At 33.7% G+C, this 18,374-nt stretch overlaps 1 pseudogene; it reads right to left on the bottom strand.

The window, feature by feature from the left end:
- Window positions 1-16,897: 16,897 nt before the first annotated feature.
- LOC112722260 (uncharacterized) lies at window positions 16,898-18,105 on the bottom strand (annotated as a pseudogene).
- Window positions 18,106-18,374: the final 269 nt, after the last annotated feature.

Consider the following 18,374-nt stretch of genomic DNA (forward strand, 5'->3'; position numbering starts at 1 on the left):
TCTTGCCTTTCCCTCAAGAGAAAATGGGAAAGCTTTCAGCAAAATTGAACTTTCATCTGCACCATCACGCTTGACAGTAGAACAGGCTGCCTGAAAATCTCTCAGGTGATTGATAGGCTCTTAAGCAGGTAAGCCATGAAACTTCGGCATCAAATTGAGCAGTGCGGTCCTTATTTCAAAGTCTGTAGCCACCACTGGGTGATGCGCTTGAAATGGTTGCATTGTAAAATCAGGGGCTCCAGCATCCTGGATAGTAACTCTCCTGGCTACTGCCATGTTACCTGCACGTAAAACAACCAAATCAGTAGAACGGGGGCTGGTTTCTTTCTCAAATGACGTTTCAGATCCGCCCTCAGAGAGGACTAACCGACGCCGAGCTTGCCTTATTCATGAAATAGTTCTTTCAATCTCAGGATCGAATATTAGCAAGCTTGGATCAGGAAGCGAACGTGTCATCTAACGAAAGAAACAAGCAGCTCATAGTAGCAAAATAAAATAAAATGCAAATAAATAAATTCCAATTAATAACTTTAGCACTCTATTGCAACTCCCCGGCAACGGCGTCAAAAATTGATGGGCGCAAAAATTAGCGAGTTAAGAATGATTATAAATATGCGTTGCAAGTATAGTTCTCAACCAACCAGAAATTCGCTTATCAATTTAGAAGGGTGTCACAGAAATTAAAATCAAAATACTGGGAGTATGAATCCCAGGTCGTCTCCCAACGAGTTGCAGAAAAGTGTGCTATTTTATTAATCAGATGTTTTCAAAAAGGTTTGAGTTGAATGGCAGAAAATTAAATTAGAGAATTTATATAAATTTAAATAAAAGCCTTGGCTGGGAGTTGATTAGCTGGAAGCCCTATTCGTGTTGGAGTACTCTCAAGATTAATTGACAATTGAGGGTTATTATGTTTAGTTGTCCCTTACTAAGTAAGGGTAAGTCAAACGAGTTGGAATGCTGTTCTATCCACAAGTTCCAATCCACTCTTGGGAGGATTGGTGTTAGTGAATAGAGAGCAATCCAACAATAAACCCAATTACAATCTCTCTCTTGAACATTCTAACTCAAGGGTTCCTTTCAATCAACTCCCCATCAAGTTAGGGAACTACTCGCTCATTGTAAATGTAAAATTCATAACATAAGAAAGGGAATTAAAGAAAGACATGATAAATAATGATCAAAAGATTAATTAAAAATAAAAGTAATTCTTATATTAATAAATGTTAAAATAATCCAATAGTAAAATTAAGTAAATTAAGGAAAATGGAAGAGTAAGAGACAAGTGAAGAAAACGAACTAGAATGTCGAAGTCTTGATGAGGCAATAACTCTTCTCAATATCCCAGTGCAAAAACAATGAACATAACAAATCCTAAAAACTATGAATGTGTAGAGAGAAAACCTAGAGGAGAGGAAAACTAGATCTAAAAACTAAAACTATGCGAAATGAATGTTGTTGTTGGTTTCTGCATGTTTTCTGGCTCTAGTATGCTTCTCTGGGCCGAAAACTGGGTCAAAATAAGGCCCGAAATCGCCCTCAGCGATTCTGCAGATTATGCAGATCGCGCTTGTCACGCGGTCGTGTCATCCATGCGGCCGCGTCATTCGGCTTCCTGCTTTGCCACGTGGTCGCGTCGTCCATGCGGCCGCGTCACTCGTGCTATTCCATGCCGCGCGGTCGCGTCATCCAGGCGGCCGCGTCACTTCTCGCTGGTCATCTCCTCAATTTCTTGTGTTCCTTCTATTTTTGCAAGCTTCCTCTCCAATCTCCAACTCATTCATGCCCTATAATGCCTGAAACACTTAACACACAGATCATGGCATCGAATGGAATAAAGGAGGAATAAAATATATAATTTAAAAGTCTTTAGGAAGCAGGTTTTCAATCATGCAATAACTTTAGGAAGGAATTATAAATGCATGCTTATTTAACGAATAAGTAGGTAAAGATCATGATAAAACCACATAAATAAACACAGTATAAACCATAAAATAGTGGTTTATGAATAACTAACTACCAATATTTTTCACAAATTCCCCCACACTTGATTAACACACACACACTCAAACCCAAGCTAATCAAAGATACAGTTTAAGGACATAATGGTTTTTCACTTAGGGTGAATGATGTGGTAAAATTAAGAACAAAAGGGAATTATAAAGGCTCAAAAGTGGTTTACAAAGGTAGATGCAAGGGTTGGCCATATGGGTTAAGTGAGTTTAAATTCAAAAATGGCCTCAATCATACTAAATGCAATTCAAAACAACAAGTATAGGACATATAGATTAAAGCAGATCTAAGATCACAGTCATAAAAGGAGTTTAACATACAAGAACAAAATTTTGTGGTTGAAAAATTGCAACCATCCAATTAAAGCTCAAGTCTCACTTGGTATTTGTTCAAGCTCTTTTCTATGTTCTATAAAAAGATACTTCAAGCAAGTTCAAAAACATGTTTTCAAATCTAATCAATAGAATGCCCAAAAAGAGATTTCTTGAAAATTCTTTGTTTTTTTACCAAACTTATTCAATCTAACATGCAACATGCAAGTATTTACTATCATATAACTATAAGCATTAAAGAGATATATACAAATAAACCAAACAAAATGCAAATAAGAACAAAAATTTGCAAAAATTAAGGAAAAAAAACAAAAAGAGTATTGCAAAGTGTCTAAGAAAAGAAATTTTATCCCCCTTGAAGTTGGTGATCCTCCCCCACACTTAAATCATGCACGGTCCTCCGTGCATGCACATGATCCGGGGGTGAGAGACTGTGAAGCTCCAACTTCAGCTGGTGGGCTCCAGGGGCTCCGGGTTGCTATATAAACACATAAACAACAATTGAGGAAGAAGTCATAGAAGTGTGGTATGAGAAGGGGCAATATGCGTATTCTAAATGCGCACGGTTTAGAACACAATACATTGGTCAATTAAAAATAGAAAACACACAATCAAAAGAAATAGCATGTTTCTCAATCAAGTAGCCCTAGGTTGCAAATGAAGAATAAGCAAAACTTGAGGCACAAGTAACACTAGGTAACCACAAAAGGGAATTGAGTATAAAATATATTGGATAGTGAGATTGTGCAAGTGAAAGCGCAAAGTGAATAAAAAATGGCAAAATCAACAATAACCAATTCTATGATGAAAAGAGACTACTTATTCATCCTTAGGAATAAGGAAATAATCACATGTATAAGGTGCTTGTTACAAAAAGTGACAAGTCTTGACAAGAAACAAGTCAAGTCAACTCAAAAAAATGCAAAGCATTAACAAGGAACAAATACCTTGTTATGTGATTATATTCACTTAAAAACCATGATGACTAAGTAGCACAACTCAATTCACTAAAGTAAAAGTGCACAATTCATACTGCCAAACAAGGGTAAAGTCTAATGCATATGGTAGCTACAACATATGAATCAAACTCACAATTCATCTAGGCAATTAAACAAAAATTCAGTGCTTAGTGCACATATCCATCAAACTTGAAACCAAATTCAAGCAAGAAGCAACCCAATCAATCTTAAACACTTGCAACTTATTTAACTAAGAACAACCAAACTTAGACTAATATAATTACCAAAATAAAAATGAAATGTAAACAAAACAAAGTAAATCAAGTAAAGAAGAAGGCAAAAGCAAGAAAAGAGAGAGGTGGAAGAAAGAAGGGGACAAGAAGTAGAGATGGACGTGCGTGGGCACAGAGGGCTGTGCGCACGCACAGAGGGTCACGCGTATGCGTGATGGACGAGTGCGCGTGGTTTGGCGAAGAAAGGATATCGACGCGTGTGCATAAGGGACGCGCACGCATGAGGTGGAGAAAATGCGCAATGACACGTACGCGTGAGGGACGCGTACGCGTGAGGGACGCGTACGCGTCGATGAGAAAACTCAATGGGGTTGTGCGTTCGCACTATGCGTGCAAACGCTGCGAACAGACCCCTTGTTTTGAGGTGTGCGTGGGCACAGGTCTGTGCCCACGCAGAGAAGGGTTAAAAAAAAATTTTTTAAGGAAGGGATCATGTGTGCGTGCGCACACAGGTCCGTGCGTGCACACAATAGCATATGAGGGCAGGGGTTCATACGCACAGGCTATGCCAGCGCTGCAAATAGAGGGCAAAATCATGCGTGTGCGAGCACACAGGTCGGTGTGCACGCACAGGTCGCAAAAAATAGAAGTTGTGTGCGCACGCACGGGTGGGTGCGTATGCACAGATGCCCTATTTTTCAAAAATTTTTCTTTCAAAATCTAAGGTACCAAGCCTTAGTTCAATCAAGACCAAACACCAAAACATGCAAGAACCCATAAATTCATGATCCAAACCAAAATTAATCTATTTAAGCTCAAAATTAAACTAATCCTAAGCTCACCAATCAAACAAAAATGCAATAAACCAAAATATATACAAAAAGAGAAGAGTTAAAATAATGTTACCAAACACTTTTATTTAATGTCTTTAAGTTAGACAATTGGGAGAGCCCTTGCTATGGTGGCTTGTGCTCGACTTCCCCACCAAATGCTTGAATGTCCAATGTCCTCCGAGATCCCAATCCTAAAACAAAACAACCAAAAAGCTAGCTATTTACATATTAACATATTTACAATAACCCATAACTTACACCATTGCAACTCCCCGGCAACGGCGCCAAATTTGATAGTGAGAATTTTATCGTATGGTTTGGAATCGATCAAAACAAGCATCAATTCATTGGTAGCATAGTCCAAACCAACAAAGAATTCTCAAAATCAAATATTAAATCCAATACAAAATAACCGAGGTCAAGAGTAATTCAACCTCGGGTTGTTCTTCCCTAGGAGTTGCAATTAAGTGTAATGTCATTGGCTATGAGAGAGAGCATGGGGAATTGGAATGAAAGCAAGAGAGCAAGAGATGTAAATATCAAGAAAGTAAATGAGCATGCAAGGAATTGAAAAGAAAGCAATTAAAGGACTCTTGGCAAGAAGTGGGTAATCTAGGTTTCCTATCCTAGTTGTGGACCACAAACATGGCAATTGTGTGGAATCAATCCAAATCAGTCAATTCTCCTTGAGAATTAGTCAAAAAGCCTAATTGATCTCAATCCATAAGTCCTAGTCAACTCACTAATTACTTAGTGAAAGACTAGCGTCAATGGAAACAAAACCAATTAACCATTCCCACACAATGCGGAATGGACATCCACAACTTAATTCCACCCAAACACCCAATTTCTCTCCCAAGAGTGTGAAAACTAAACATGCAAGAAATTAAACATCAAAGCAATTAAATAAACATGCAAGGAATTAAAACTCAAAGCAATAAAAGTCAAAGCAATTAAATGCAAAGGAAAGGAAACTTAAAATGCAAGAAAACCTCTTGGCAAGCAATTGAGAGCTAAGGTTACCTATCCTAGACATTGATCACAAACACATGATGATTATGAAGAGTTAATCCTACTTAGTCAACCTTACATCGAAGATAGGTCAAATATGCATAGTTAATTTCAATCCCTAAGTCCTATGTCAACACTAAGGGGTCACATAGAGTCAAGGGGGACCAAATCAACTAACTACTCTAATATATCAAATAAGAATAGACATCAATGACTCAAGTAACACCAAAATCAACAATTCCAAGCCAAGAGTGAAGAAAAACTAAGTAAAAACTAAGCCAAGCATTTTATCAAACACTTGGTGTGCATGAGAATAAAATAATATTAAAATGCATTAAAAATAAAGTCTAGCTACCAAAAGTAAGAAAATTAAAACAACAACTAAAGAAAGCATTAAATGAACATAAAACATAAATTACATTAAATGAAATTAAAATTGACAAAGAGTATTCATAACATGAAAAGTGACATAAAAGAGAAATTAAGAAGAAGAACTAAGAGAACATAAATGAAACTATACTAAAACAAGAATTAAAGTGCTGAAATTAAAAGGAAACTAAGCTAAAAACCCTAATTCTAGAGAGAGGAGGGAGCTTCTCTATCTAGAAACTAAAAGAAAACATCATAAAAACTAAACCTAATTGCCCCTCTTCATTCAGCTTCGCTTTGGCCTCATATAGCTTCAGAAATGAGTTGGACTGGGTTCTGGAGGCCCAAAAATCGCCCCCAGCAATTTGCATTAATGAACTAACGTAATTCGGGTCACGCGTACGCGTGACCCACGCGTACGCTTCACTGCGCAAAAATCCATCCACGCGTACGTTTGGGTCACGCGTACGCGTCGCTCGCAAATCCTCGTTGTGCATGCGCACGCATACTTGTGCGTACGCACGGGTGCTGGAACTTCCAAACTCCATTTCTTCATGGTTTCTTTCCTTTTGCATGCTCTTTTTCTCACTTCTTCAACCCATACTTGCCTTGGAAACCTTAAATCACTTAACAAATACATCAAGGCACCAAATGGGATTAAAGTGAATTAAAAGTGATTAAATTAAGCACAAAAGAGCATGTTTTCACTTTCAAGCATAATTTAGGAAGAAATCTCAAAAGCATGCTATTTAAATGAATAAATGTGGGTTTATGTGATGAAATCCACTCAAATCAAACCAAAATATATCGTAAAATATGGACTCATCAACCCACTTTTTCCTATTTGAACTTGATGCTTCTGAGTGTTCTCTTCATGCCATTTGCTTGTGCTATGAATTTACTCTTACATCAAGTGTTAATTGATATGCCATTCGCTTATATTGCTTTCTCGCTTACATGTTGTAGCTACCATGTAGTTGAGAACCTCACTTTTATTCATCATTAGCCCCACCTATATTCTATTCGCTTTGATATCTTTGTTGTGGGCTTAATTTTCTTTCTTTTTCTCTCCTTTTAGGTTGGCCACAGAGAGGGGAAAGGAAAAGCTTCTAAATGGAGCGAATAACAAGTCCCTCCGCATAATCTTTTGAAGGAGCTCATCAGTTGTAGCAACCTATCCACCTTGCTCTTCTTTGAATGCACCGAGGACGGTGCAATCTTTAAGTGTGGGGAGGTCGAGGACCGACTTCCGTGGGTAACTACTTCCTTTTCCAACACCAATTCTTAATTTTCTTTGTTAGTTAGCTGTTGGATTGCATGATAATTAGAGTTTGTATATATTCCACCACTTCTTTCTTGCTAGGACTACTTGGTTGAAGTAATGATTTCTTTTCTAAGAAAACTGTTTTAGGGCACCCCACCAATTTAAAAAAAAATTTATGTTGAACTTTCTTGAAGGAATTAATTTTGGAAAATGGTTTTTGAGCTAAGAACACATAAGCATGTGAGTTTTGAGCCCAATTGTGTGTTTACATCATATAACCACCATTTTTCATTCTTGTGTATATTATTCTCTCTCTATGATTGCAATCCTTGATTTGTTTGATTCTTTATGTCCATTATTTTATGTATAAACGCATTTATATGATTGAGGTCCTCATTTCAAATAGCTCACTTACCCAAATAGCCTACCGTTTATCTTCTATTGTTAGCCAATTTTGAGCCTATATTAATACCTTTTTGTTCTTAATTTTACCACATCACTACCCCTAAGTGAAAAACAATAAATATCCCTTGTTTAGATCTTTGATTAGCTTAGGCTAGTGAGAGTGTGTATCATTTAAATAAGAGAAATTTGAAAACATTGGTTGAGGTAAAAGTATATTTTTGTATTTTTATTGAAGATCTTGGAAAGTGGGTACATACTCATGCATTAAATATGTAAAACCATATGCATTGATACGTTTGTATATACTTTAGTGAAAAAAATGATAATGAAAATGAAAAACATATATAAAAGAAAAAGAAAAAGAGAAAAAGAAAAGCAATAAAAAGGGGACAAAAATGCCCCAAAGCAAAGTAATAATAACAATACATATAGAATGTGAATTAAAGAGAATGCATGAGTATGTAAAAAAAAAGTGGGAATCATGGGTAGCTAGGTGGTGTATTAGAATTAGAGTGAACTACCAACCCGGTCCCTGTCTATTTCTCAGAATGACAATGCGACCCCTCACCATAAAAACGACCCACTTCGGTCCCTGTCCTTTACTTCTGTGACCCAACGCGGTCTCTGTGGGTATTTTTCCGTTGACTTTGAACAGAAAATGCTGACGTGTCAGGTTCAAAAATGGACAGGGATCTAATTGTCTCTAAATTTAAATTAGTTAGGGGTTTATTTGTCCCTATTCTTTAAATGATATTTTTTTTAAAAAATGTATTCATTATATTAATATTCTTTTTTTAATAAATTATTGAATATATGGTATAATAAGTACAAACTAATTGATAAATTATTCAAATTTAAAAAATATTATTTATTATGAAACTAAATAAATATTTTTCAAATATAATTTTTAAATATATAAATAATAAAATACGCTTAATACATTAATAATAATAATCCTATGATATAATATTAGTATTATAATCTAGATAATTTTTACAATAAAATAAAAAATAATAAACACATTATTTGATATATAATAATTTTTTTTTTGAGTTTTTCTCTCTTTAAACTAAATTAATAAGTCTATTTGATATCTTTGCACTAAAATACACCATGAGTAGGCTACTAATACTAAATAAAATAAAATATTATATTATATATATATATATATATATATATATATATATTATGAAGACCATTTATAAACTCAACAAACTCAAAGCATCAATAATTTTATTAATCTATTAATAATACATAATCTTATAAGGGTACTGATCCATGAAGATTTATCAATATAAGAATAATGTGGATTAACTAAAATTTTATGTATATTAAAATTTAATTAAATGTTACATATATTTTACTCAAAATATTATTCATAGATTAATAATATTATTGATGTTTTGAGTTTGCTGAGTTTATAAATGGTCTCTATAATATATATATTATGCTTTATTTCATTTAGTATTAGACTATTAATAACCTACTCATAGTGTATTTTAGTGCCAAGATATCAAATAGAATTATTAATTTAGTTTAAAGAGATAAAAAAATTAATTTTGTTATTACTCAAAAAATTTTTACTATATATCAAATAATGTGTTCATTAGTTTTTATTTTATTGTGAAAATTATTTAGATCATAATACTAATAGTATATCATAGGATTATTATTATTAATGTATTAACTAAATTTTAATATTTATTATTTATATATACTTAAAATTATATTTGAGAATTATTCATAATAAATGATATTTTTAAATTTGAATAATTTATTAATTAGTTTGTACTTATTATACCATATATTCAATAATTTATTAAAAAATATTAATATAATGAATAAAAAATTTCAAAAAATATTTTTTAAAGAATAGGGACAAATAAATCCCTAACCAATTTAAATTTAGAGACAATTAGACCCCTGTCTATTTTTGAATCTGACACGTCAGCATTTTCCGTTCAGAGTTGACGGAAAAACACCCACAGGGATCGCGTTGGGTCACAGAAGTAAAGGACAGGGACCGAAGTGGAACGTTTTTATGCTGAGGGGTCGCGTTGTCATTCTGAGAAATGGACAGGGGCCGGTTGGTAGTTCACTCTTAGAATTGTATAGATTGTTATATGTGTTTGGTGAGAGCTTAGGTTAATCAAAGATTCAAATTTCAAGCTTACTTGACCATATGCATCCTTACCTTTATCCTAGCCCCATTACAACCTATGAATAAGTCCTCATGATAAATGTATGCATTTATTGAATAATTGCTGATTGTTAGATGAAAAACAAATCTTGGAAAGCATGATTAGAGGAGAATTGAGTGAATCAACCCTATACACTTGAGCGACTAGAGCAGATACACTTCTGGTGAGGGTTCGATGCTCAACTCCTTGTTCCTGACTTTCATGACCTTTCTTCTTGCAAGTCTATTTGAACTTCATTTTTTATATTTGAATTGGTGGGATTCATGAATCATCATACTACATTAGCCCTACATGTTCATATGTGTTTTTGGAGATTGATTTACTTTTAACCAAGTAGGTAGAAGTATTTTGCATTTAGTTGCATTCATATAGTTTATTTGCATTGAATAAATGTTCGTACCCCCATTTAGTTGTGAATTTCACCTAATTTGTGCTTAAGAGTGAAAACATGCTTTTTAGGCTTTAAAATTGCTAATTTTAATTCACTTTAATTCCATTTGATGCCTTGATATGTTTGTTAAGTGATTTTAGGTTTAGAAGGCAAAGATTGGGTTGAAGAAATGAAGAAAAAGCATAAAAAATGGAGAATTCATGAAGAAATGAGATTTTGGTAATCTGCCAGCGATGCGTGTACCTGGCCCACGCGTACGCGTTATAAGGAAAGTTGCCGGTGATGGGTACGCGTGACAAGCGGCACGTGACCTCATTAACGGCAATACGCTGGGGGCGATTTCTGAGCTGAAAGAGGCCCAAATCCAACTCATTTCTGATGCTTTTGAATCCAAGAATTGGAGGGGAATGGGGGGGAGGAGTCATAGTTAAGTTTTCACCATGTTTTAGGTTAGAATTTTAGAGATAGAAACTCTCCCTTCTCTCTAGAATTTAGGGTAGTTTAGGTTAAATTTTCTTAGATCCAAGTTTTAATTCTTGTTTTTTGTCCAACTCTCTTTATATTTTATTGTTCTATTGTCTTAATCTTCTTAGTTTCTCTTGTTATTTTCTTTTCTTGGTTGATTTTGTGCTTATGTACTCTTGAAGATTTTGATTCTCTTTTAATGCAATTTTATGTTTTCATGTCTTTTTATGTTTATCTTAGTTGCGATTATTGATTTCTTGCTTATGTTAGTTATAGCTTTTATTAATTCTTACATTTTATGATGTTTACTTTTATTGTACTCTAGGTGTTTGAAAAATATTTTCACTAGTATTAGAGTAGTTTTCTATACTCTTGGCCTAGGCTAAGGGAATTGGGTGACTTTGAGTCATTGGGTCTAATTGAATTGGTGATTTGAGAATCCTTAGTGATTAATTTGATACCCATTAACACAAGCCTACTACTAAGTCAATTAGTAGCTAGGTTGGGACTTATGGGTTGATGTTGATCAAGCCTATTTGACTTACCTCAAGCATAAAAGTAGACTTGATGGGTTGGTCCCTCATAATTGTCAATATACGGTTTGTAGACAAGGATAGTGATCTCAATTCCCATGCCTTAGCCAAGAGTTCTTTTCCTTTCCTTTATTAGTTAATTGTCATTTACTTTCTTGTTATTTACTTTTCTTGTTAATTACCAAATTAAACCCCCCTTTGTTCCTTCATAGCCAATAATTGATCACTTCATTACAATTCCTTGTGAGACTACCTGAGGTTTAAATACTTTCAGTTTTTATTGGAGTTTGTACTTGTGACATACAAATTAAAACTTTGATGAAGGTTGTTTATTAGTTGGGACTATACTTGCAACAAAATTATTTTGTGAAAATTCCTAACCGACGACAACCCTACATCAGCAAGAAATGGCTATCTTGTAAATCTTAGTCAGGCGATTAAAAAAGATGGTTGTTTATTTGAAAGCATAAATGAAATAGTAAATAACGAAATAGTAGATGGATGCAAAAACTGTGATAAGGATTTAGTTAAGGCTTTGGAGATGCTATTTCTTTCCGGATTAACTTTTCTTATTGGGTAGTGGAGTGTAGATATGAATGTGGAAATAAGTATCCTGTTGATGAAGGAAGAGGTAAAGTGAAGGATGATAATGGTCGAAGTGCTGTATATGTAATGCGTCTAATGGCTATGTTGAATAATGAATTATGGTTGATAATGATTATCTAAATTTGATTGAGTATGTGATTTGTTGCACTTCCAAATATCTGAGATACGAGATTTCCTGGGTGAAAGCAATAGCTTGCCACTAGGTGCTTCAGGTTGAGACTCGATCATCTGCTGACCCTATGTCATAAGTGTAGCCGGACACTTATACCTTTCCCGATGAGCTCACGCCCATGGATATACACATGTGTGTGTTATATGATTATGAGTAAGTATGATTGAAATTTTGGGGATGCACGACACAGGGATAATCCAATGGTTAGCTATCAGGACTTGTCGGGTGGGTTATATAACCGACAGATGAGACTTATCAGCCATAGGACAGGCATACATCATATGCATCTATGTGTTTGTTTGGTGTGCTTGTTTTGGAATGCCTAATTGATCAGATAAACTACTTGCTACCTATTTATCTGCTATATTTATACTCTAATTGTGATTTCCTTGTATGTACTATCTGTGTTTGAAAATAAATAAGTTCAATTGTGGTTGGGAGGTTCGCAGGAGTTGGAAAGGGGAGTGTTATATTAGAAAGAAGATCCTTAGTTAGTTGCCTAAACTTTTGGTATAGTTGTGTTTTATAAGAATGAATCAAATGTCGGAATTTCTAGGATCGCCTATGACTTTTTCGGGACCTTATATGTTATGTAGGTACTGTTACCATATTAGAAACCTCCGGTTCTCATTCCATACATATTTTGTGGTTTTTAGATGCAGGATGTAAGGCACCTCCCTGAGGCATACTGGGAGCTTCTGAATGCGAAGAGCTTTTGTGTTTTGGAACTTTATTTTAGTTTTGATGTATATATAGATACTCTTATATCTCTACTGTATATGTATATTATGTTTTATCCCTCTTAGAGATTGATTTGGAGAAACAGGTTATGTAAACAGTATTTTGGGTCTTTTTGGGATTTTCATGTATATATGTATATATGTATATATGCTCTGGCCGGTTTTAACTTTGCGAGTTGAGTCAGCGGCTTTGTCATCTGTATTCTTGCAACTCTTTTCTTAGGTATCTATAGTTCTTTGTTTTTAATTTATCCGGTTTACGATCACACTTTTTTTTTCGTCGAGAGATATGCGCTTTTATGTTTAATGCTGTGTTTAACTTTTCTTCAAAGGCTCTTAGATACAACTTCTTTAATCCTATATTATATGTAATATTTTTATTTTTAAAGGTCGTAATACCTCGCCACCTCTATTTTATGATTTAAGCATAAGACTCTGTGTGGTAGAGTGTTACACATTTCTATGATTTATGACTGCTACAAACATTTTTATTATTTTCCTTTTAACTCTTATCTGTGTTGAAACTGAAAAGTGTATATATCTGTATCATGAATCATGTTCATGAACAAAACCAAATTCAAGTACTCCGCCCAGAACTGCAATGATTTAATTTTGTCAGTGTTTTCCTCTTCCTCAATACAAACATACAAATTAGGAAGGGAGCATTCAAAGCTTTCCATTAGCTTCATCATTTCTGTGCTTATTTGTATATACACCTGCTAGCTAGCTTTACAGTGTCAATATTGTAGTATTAGTACAAAATATAGTAAGCTACTAATTTTTTACTGACAAGCTCCCTAATAGTATAAGGGTCTTCACACTTAATTAATTAATAATTTATGAGCTTATATTAACGAGGATCACGGATAACCATATATTCATTCACATGAGATAGTAATAATATTGTTAATTAGTAGTTAGCTACTACTAAGTAGTAACATAAATAAGTAATAAATTAATTACTAGTATTTTCTATCTTCACCTTTCACAAATCTGCCCCTTTCACACATATAGTATTATCCTAGCTATGAATGATTCAAAATGCTCATGTGTACATATATATTTGTAGTTTAGTACTAAAGCACAGTTGCACTTTATTTTACATTCTAATTGATTATTTTGACAGTTAAGTACTATTTTATAATGTTATTATTTTAATTATTTCGATGATGTACATGTTATTGAAATTTAAATGCAATATTTGTTACTAATCTTATAAATCTTTATGTTGTTTTAGATGTCAAGTTCTAAAAAAAATAAAAAAAAACACTTGTTAATTAAAATGCGAAAATCTATTAATAAGGAGATGATTAGTGTACACAAAACTAAGCTTTCACATCCTAAATCTACAAAATCACGAGCTTCAGTTCCTTCACATGTATCTAAAAAGCCTTCTGCATTACCATCTTCTTCTTCGCAGCCACCACAAAATTTAAGAGAATGCTATGATTCCATGCCGATCATACACCATCATCATCACCATCACCAGCTGAATCACCATACTGTTCACCTATCCAACCTCAATCATTTGTTAATGCTCTTAATATTGAACAAAATTTACATCATGCTCACTCATCAGATGAAAATCATCAAAATAATCTCTTAATAAAAAAGGTGAACCTAATACTCAAGAAGATCTCTTGAAAATAGTGCCTTTTGGAAATGAATAAGTACAACAATCACTTTTGTATTTTAACGCCCTCTCTATATTGCTTTTATTGTGAATGCATGTGTAATTATAAATTATTTAACCTGCTAATAAGTTTAATCCATATACTACTATTCGTTATATTACAACTGCCATTAAAAGCAAATATTCAGAATGCTGTCCTGCATGGGGACATGCCAGTGATCAAATGCGAGATTTGTAGTTTAATGAATTTAAGGTAAGTATTTATTATCATTTATTTTTATATATTTTGATATTATACATAGTGGGTAATTCATTGTATATGTATGTTTTCTTTTATAGAAATATTGTATGTGAGATCCTCAATACAATGCAAGAGTTCATTAAATTTTTTAGATTAAAGGGAGTGCTCAATTAAGAGGGTTGATGGGTCAGGAGAGAGTCAATTATTCAAAAGACTTTGATTATGTACCAAAATATATTCCTGCACCAATTTGTCGTTAACTATTGCATTATTGGGCTACAGATTTGCATTTTAAGAACTGGTCAGTAAAAAATACTGTGAATTGAGCATCAAATGCTGGAAGTTTCATGCACACTGATGGTTCTATATCTATAGATGAACATGCACGCAGAATAATAAGATAAAAATAGTTTAACTTTACAAGAATAATAAATTTTTCTGGTTAAATTTAACCATGTAGAGACTTTTTTTAGTTTTGTTTTATCTACTTACTCTCACTAAAATATCCTAGAGATATTTTAGAGTCGAAGTCATAATTAATGTCGGTATTGTTCATATTGGGATAATTATTTTACCGAAGACCGTAAAATCTGTAGCAAGTTGATTACCACCTTAGTAATTATCTTTTCAGGAAAAATAAATTTTAATGTTTCTTTAGTATTTTTTAATTATTTATTTTATGTTATAAATATAACACATTGTTAGAATTAGCAAAAGGAGAATGCATTAGACTATTATGAGCCGTTTGGAAAACTTTAAAAGTAACTTTTTTGAACTTTTAACTTATGAAAAGTAGTAGTATTAATGTTTGGTGTAATTTTCAAAAACAAATTGCAGCTTTCTAAGAAACTATTTAGGAGCTTATAGAGAAGTTAAAAAAATGACTTCTCTCATAATACTACTACTTTTTATCAGATTTCTATAAATTTAAGCATTTTCAGAGCTAAAAACTCCAAACACAAAATAACTTATTTATAAATTACTTTTAATATAGTCATTTATTGTTTAAACTATTTTGTCAAAAGAAACTTAATTAAATTGTTTACCAAACTGGACCATAGTGATAAATTTAAGTATTTAACCACCAACTAACCCTAAATTAACATATTAGCTAAAGAATAAAGTAGTAAGCACATACATATAACATTTGCATATATAATATATGTTTGAAGAACAATATTCAAAAAATAACTTTTTCTAATCAAATATCAACTAAATTTTTAAAATTATTTTATTCAGATTAAATTTTATATTTTCAATTATAAATCCTTAGCTCTAAATTAAAAATTATAAATATAAACTATAAAATTAACAATATTGAATAACTAAAAAGTAATTTTCTATACTTTCTTGTTTCAATATTTTCCGGGCTGTTCACTGCGAATTAGCACCACCGTTCAAAATTCACCTACCTTACCTAGCATTACTTAATTATAATCTTATATGCAATATATATAACAATAATAACAGGATAGATCTATAGACTTATCATGCAGCTAATAAGCAATAATGTTGACAATGATATTGATAATCTAACAACTAGAAAGAGGACAGTATTATTGTTTGCGTGCGTCTATTTTTAAGATAAAAATAGTTATATTAGTTAATTAGTAATAAAATGCGTGCGGTGCGCATATACATTGATCATTGCACTCTTATTTCTACATCATCACCAAACCCCGCTCCTTTCTTCCCGGTACGCTTTTTTTTACATTCAGTTCACTAGTCTACTCAACTATATGTCTTCAATAATAACTTTTTCTGATATAAAATTTAGTTAAATAACATATCAAATACGTTTAGTTTGGTCAATAGATTTTGGAAAAAACATCTATCTATTTCTGGATTATAAATGAAGAGATGACATTTCCAATATGTAGTAACACATGTAAATGCAAACTTAGACGTATATTATTTAGCTATTATAGCTATGGGATTGAGAACTATTGGACATGCATGTATGTGATCGTGATACCAATCTGTCTTTGTCCCAATTATATATGCTTCACATTGTTCAACCCAGCTGTAACTAACTTCCAGACCTTGTTATGCCCCAATGCCCCACTTGCAATTTCAATCCATTAAATAATAATTGGACTCCATTTTTAACTAATTCATCATTTATTTATCATTAATTTTTTTATTAAAAAATTAATCACCCTTTATTTTATAGTAAAAATTAGGGTTTAACATTTTTAGTTAAAATTGTTAATTCAAATAAAAGTAAATGCAAGAAAAAAATATTGTTCATCTAACATTTTTTATAATATATGATATATAAATTTTTTATATTAGTAATTGATTTTGATAGAATATACTTAATACGATTCTATAATAAAATAAGAAGTCAATAATAAATTAAAAAATAATTTTTAAGGTTTTGATTAGTGTTTCTATTTACTACCTTAATTACTTTGGTGGACGATGAAGATGATGATTAATTGATTATGGTATCACAAATTAAACTAACCATTATTTTGAAATGATACGATGATATGATCCTTGATAATTATTTTTTTTCATTCAATAACCTTCCAAGCATAGAGGAACAAGCAAAACTCTGATGAGCCACCAACACTAAACCCCTCCACTGAACTAGTCCTTGTCAATGGAGGCGAAGACGAGGACGAAGACGAAGACAATGGTGTCGATGATGAAGACATAGACACGGACGAGGAAGAGAAAGCAGGCTTAAAGATAAACAAAGCATGCTTTAAACCAGGACTAAACAACCAATCATGAACATCCCAATATACCTCGACTCTCATCTTACTCAGATGAATCGACTCATTCCCTCGAAACTTCCACTGCAAGTGCTTAACATGAATCACCAAATGCCCATCGATCCTTATCTCCATCTCCGGCTGATGATGAAGAACGGAATCTCCACCGTCGTTGGCGCTCCTGCCTTTGCATTCAATTGAGATCTCATGCCACCTACCTTTCTCGTGAAACTTGGCGCTCGTTGAGAACTTCTTCTTCCCGAAAATATGCTCCTTCTTCGCTACCAATATTGGATCAATAAGCGAAGGCCGGCATCCGGTTCTTCTGTACGCTTCTTTCTTGAGATCGCCGAGAAGCAACACAACCTCGTCGTCCCAAACCACCGCCACGTAGTACTCCGACGAGGGTTCCGTTTCGCCGTTGAACTTGGCGGCCTTGAGGTCCCAGAAGAGGTGAAGGGGTTTGTCGTCGGCGTCATCGACGACGAAGCGCTTGGAGCCTTGCTTCTTCCAGAAGTACCACGGCTTGAGCTCAACCTTGCAGCGTATTGAGTGTCTCCTTTAGGACCTTCCACTGACACCGATAAGCCATGGAGCAAGAGATTCTTGCACCATGTGATTGTGATCTTGCGGCAGTTATCAGCGATCTTTGTTCTGTATACGGACATGTAAACGCTTTGGCCTGAAAGGGTCACTGCTCCCCCACCTCCTCCACCTTCATCACCACCACCCTTCGAAGGAGATGAAGAGAAGCAAGCAGGAATACCAATTGAATCTTGCATCTTTGAAGAGGGTGGTGGTGGATCGGAGCTAGAGATCAGATGTGATGAGTCACAGGTTTTATGATGGTTCATCAAGCTAAGTGAGCAGCAACTGCATAGCATTAATTGAGTTTAAGAAAAAAATATATTTAATTTTGTTCCAAAATAACTCGTGTCATGTGGACGGTAGTACTGGCAGTGAGTAGAGAGAGCAGTCAGAGTGAAAGAAGAACAACCCTTTTTATATTCTGCCACCTCTCTGTCTATATTCTATAAGAGCAACTCTAATCCTAAGAAATAGAGTTCTTCTTCTCATATATGGGGACTCAATTATCATTGGAGTGAAAAGGGAAAGAGGACTCTTCACAGGAATCAAGGTTGAGAATTTCTCTACACTGAGACTTACAACAACCAATAAAATCATGCCATGTGATAAGTTAATAAAAAATATATTAAATATATATATTAAATATTTATATATCTATTTAA

The sequence above is a fragment of the Arachis hypogaea genome, chromosome 11 (genome assembly GCF_003086295.3).
Source record: "Arachis hypogaea cultivar Tifrunner chromosome 11, arahy.Tifrunner.gnm2.J5K5, whole genome shotgun sequence".
Classification (NCBI taxonomy): Eukaryota; Viridiplantae; Streptophyta; class Magnoliopsida; order Fabales; family Fabaceae; genus Arachis; species Arachis hypogaea.